This window comes from Podarcis melisellensis (assembly GCF_964234715.1).
Source record: "Podarcis melisellensis genome assembly, chromosome: 6".
Lineage (NCBI taxonomy): Eukaryota > Metazoa > Chordata > Lepidosauria > Squamata > Lacertidae > Podarcis > Podarcis melisellensis.
Window position 1 is genome coordinate 15,577,916 of NC_138538.1, and position 4,909 is coordinate 15,582,824.

Genomic DNA, 4,909 nt, shown 5'->3' on the forward strand with positions numbered 1-4,909 from the left:
CCTTGGGCTTCTTGAAAAATATTGTTTTAAAACGGTATCAATTAGCATTATTTTGTGCAAGATAAAAGAACAACTCTAGGAAAGAGCTGAGATTTTCCACTCCACTCTGTCAAATTCCAGAAAGCAAATCAGCATGCAATCAAAGCAACTAAAATTTTATAGCTCAGAAAGACTCACTGGCTGGTGAACTGTTTGACAGTCATCTAATTGTACTTGCCTGTGCAGCAGTTCTGTTCATTAAAGCACCATGAATCCACCAGGGGTAGGGAAATGAGGCAGAAGGATAGTAACTCAAAAAACTTGGACCACCTCCTTGGCAACAAATGGCACAACAAGGGTCAGTTCCAAGTAGAGATCCTGGAGAGAAGAGCCAGAACTTCATATGTCTATGGGATGACCAACCACTTCTCCTTCCCCAAGGTAAGTGTTGTTGTTTTTTGCTTTGTGGTAGAGAAAGCGGAGGCAGAGGCAGTGGTGGCGGCCCCATGGCTTTGGTGCATGTTCTTCTAATATGCTTGAGAAAGCCTTTGATGTATCTGACTGGTATATACTTGAAAAATCCCAAGTGCTTTCAGAGTTAATGAGAAAGGGCGAGAACCCAAACTTCCTCACAATCTCTTATCTTAACTGACCTCACAGTATTCTTGTGACGGAGATGGGGATCATACATACTGCTCTAAGGTCTGTAGAGGAAGGGTGAACGTGTAACAGATGGACAAGAGAAACCATGCATTCGAATTTTGCTTTCATACTTCCTGCCATTCTAAGTCTCCACTCAGCATGAGCCAAGCATAAACCACCCAGCATAAACCCATATGCCTACCATAGCTGTCAACGTTTCCCTTTCTTAAAGGGAAATTCCCTTATTCCGAATAGGATTCCTCGCAAGAAAGGGGAAAAGTTGACAGCTATGATTAGCCTACTCAGAAGATGACAATGAGGATTTGAATTTAGATCCCACACTTCCACCCAAGGGAGTAGAAAGGTCGGATTTTCTGCCTCCTCAGCAGCTCCACCCAAATGCCTCCTCTACAGCAGCCTTGGTGAATATGATGTGTTGCTGTTCTCCTCCCACCTCTAAGGAGAAAATTGTGGGGGCCACCGTCTGGGGTCTCCTGGGTTCTACACCTGCCTGCCCCCTTTCCCTGCCCCGATGGCGTTTGATTCCCACTTCAAGCATCAGGTAAGGTTGCTTTGATTCCTTCCCTCGTTTCTGATGTAGATCTTCACTCATCTCTTCTTCCCTGGCCGGAGTGGGGTGCGGGCACCATTTTGTGGCTTGCCTCAGATGGCAAAATGTTTTGGGCTGGCCCTGTTGTGTGGTATTCACATGTCCTATGGTCAGCAGAACATTTGCATAAGCTTGACCGTATGGACTTAAGTGGTACTGTAGCTCAGATCTTCTAAGCGTAGTGACCAGAGTGATAAACACAGAGTTGACAGGGACTATACTCCAGACGGATGACAAAGTTAGATTTGCAACAACAACAGCAAAAAAAATCTTGTAGCACCTTAGAGTAAAAAACAAAAAAAGCATGTTATGTGTGACATATATAGTTTTGTGGAACAGGGTCCAACTCATTACATGTGCTAGCCCCATCTCAAAGCCAGATGCAAAGTTCAAATGTATACAAGATAAATCAGTTACCATTCATAGCAGGAAGAAATGGTGAGCCTGGATTTTCTGTGTCTAGCTAATTATGAGCTGCTGGACATTATTGTAGCTCTGAGCTGTAGCAGCCTGAGTTCTCTACAAATGCTATGAAGCACACGAGGAACTGGTATTAGTGCAGGTGGAAGAAGGCAGCAGTGCATACACCGGCTTAGATTAATTTAAGAAGACACCTGATGGTTATAAAAATATTGACTCTTTCTGTGCACACCCTAATGCACCAGGGTTTAATTGTAGCTTGGAACTGTGGTACTATACAGATGGTGTTTCTGTAGGGGTTTGATGACAGTAATGTCTTCACATGATTAAACTGAGATGACTTGGGGTGATGACAAAAATATAACGTTTATAGTGGATTAAGGGTGATTTGGTCTCACCAGATTAAATTCAAATGTACCTTTTTCTGTGCTGTTCGGCAGCTTTTTCCAAATGATTAATCTGAGTGAGGGCGAGGTGCCTATGGACAGTCAATGATTTGCTGGAGCTTTCTTTAAAAAACAACAACTGTATGTCATTTTAAAAAAAGTCTAGCAGACAAATGGATGAGCTGACAAATATATGTGATATGCTTTGAAATAATAGAAAAAAGAAAGAAAGAAGGTTTTCAAAGTGTTCCATCTAAGCTTATGGAGGTTATTAATAGCATTTTGGTAAAAATTATCCTTCTTTTAGGGCAACATGTCTAAAAATATATAATTATGTATTAAAAAGAATTCTACACAAAACAAAAAGCTGTTTTTTAAAAAAGGAAAAACAGTTATCAATAGATCTACAGTGTGGTGTAGGGGTTAGAGTGTTGGACTAGGACCTGGGAGATCTGGGTTCAAATTCCCATTTGGCCATGCAGCTCACTGGGTGACCTTGGGCCTGTCACTGACTCTCAGCCTATTTTACCTCACAAGGTTGTTGTCCTGGGGATTAAATGAGGAACTCCATGGAGAAAAAGGTCTGGGGTGGATTTAGGGCTGTGAGAGCAGGGTACATGCACTGTGCATTTAACTTTTTGGAAAAATGAGGCCACAGAGTGAGTTGGCATCTTTGGGAGTTTCTAATCCACCTCAAGATGCCTTGTTAATGGTGCAATATTACTCTGGAATGTGAGATCATGACCCAAATCATCACAATTTCACCTCATTATTCTGGGGACATGCAGAGCTGATGCACAATCCCACGAAATACTTTTTTTCCCAGAAGCCCTGTCCATTTCATAGATTTGCCCATATGCCCAGTGATTTCAGCAGAGGAATATTGTCTAAAAATGAAAAGTTAAGTTTATATGAAATGTGAAGCGTTATACTCTGAATGGGAGCAATTTTATATGTATTTACAGGTTCAGGGGAAATAAAAAGTGCACCATTACTTTCAAGCAAAATTCTGTTGCTAGAAAGGTAACACACTGGCTGAATTTTCAATGATTTACATTTTGCAAAAGAAATAAAACAGTGACACATTTGTAATTACATCTCATCAAACTTCATCACCAAGTTCTAAAAAGATATATGTTAATTAAAGTAGGATTGCAACACATAATTGAATGAGGTATGAGGCATGGTAATTTTTGACTTCTTGAAGAACAGCTTTATATAACACCGAGTAAAAAAGAAAGAAAGAATACAAATGGAAATTGTAATAGAAATCTATGGAAAATAGGTAATTTTATGCTCCCCTAATTTGAGTCATTCATTTACATGTGCCCCTGAACATATGATATCTTTTGAAGCTCAAGGAATGCATAATGATAGGTATCACATTAATTTCAAATATGGTAAGATCAGATATTTTAAGTATAAGCTTAGCATGGTGGGGATGATGTGACAATGATATCAAAATACCAAGAGTTGTCTACAGGATCACATCATGAAGAGGGAGTGAACTTAACTGAAAGTGAGAACAAGTTAGAGCAATGTAAATTAACAGGGCAGCGGTAGCCAATGAAGTAGACTCCAGAGGTTATTGGACTCCAAATCCCATCATCCCCAACCAGCATTGCCAATGATTAGGGATGGTCAGATTTGAAGTCCATCTGCATCTGGAGAGCACCCATGTTGGCTACTTCTGCAACAGGAAAACTTTTCTCAAGGAGTGTAAAAAATAAATTTAAAAAAAGCCGTTCTAAAAGGGAAGGGTTTTTCAGTGCTGCAAAACATATTGATTGCAGCACATGGAGGTGCATATGTTGCACATATGCTGTGGGAACTGCATTGGCTGCTGATCAGCTACTGGGCTGTGTTCAGAACCTTATCGCTAACATAGGAAGCCATGAACAATTTGGGACCAGGTTAGCTGAAAGACCATTTGCCCCTTGTAGAGACCTAAATTCTGCTCATGGCATTGCACCCCATTCTGCTGCTGCCTCTGTTCTTTGGATTCCCCTTTCCTCTACCTGAAGCAGCAATGATTAGTTGCTTGAAATGTTTTGCAAAGGCCTCCCCACCGCAGGCTTTCCCTTATCCATAATTTTAGACCCTGATTTATGTGATTGAACCCCCTGAATCTGTTTTATTTCTTGGAACTTTGAGTGTCAGGCATAGCTCTAATGGCTTTAGCCCAAACGTAGCAGAGTTTTCCTGCACAGCGAAGAAGCTAGTTGAGGTGGAAATGACTAGTCAGCTAGACTCAGAATAACTATTTACAGGATTTATTAAAAGGAAAAATAAAACCAGCAGAGTTTCTGCATACAAAACAAAGCAAAATAAATCCTTTCTCTCTCTTAACCATACACAGCACTTCTACTCCTAACACACCCACCTAACACAAACTGTGCTAGCATTCCTAGATAACAGAGTTGAGTGCTGGTCGTTAACCAATCAGCGTAAGTAGTTTCTAGGTCAAGCAGACCTTGGCTTTCTGCCAAGAGTAAATTGACACTGCCTTGAGTTAATTGTGTGAAGCCAGAATCTGTAAGTTTTCATGAGAATCAATTAACAGAAACTGAACATTATTTGCTTTTATGTTTTTTATACTGTTTGATTGGGTTTAGGCTGCCTTTGTGTTTTACTGGCTATTGCTTTTATATTGTACATAGTGTATTCTACTTAGAAGATTTTAAAATATCGCTAGGAACTGCCACACCTACTTGTGTTGTTCGTCAACCCCACCAAACTCCCCACCCCCTTGCCCATACTCCCTTCTCTCGCGGTTCCTTCAACCCTCTATCCCAGAGCTTTCTGAACTTTTCGTGCTGGTGACACACTTTTTAGACACGCACCATTTTGTGACACAGTAATTCAGTTTTAC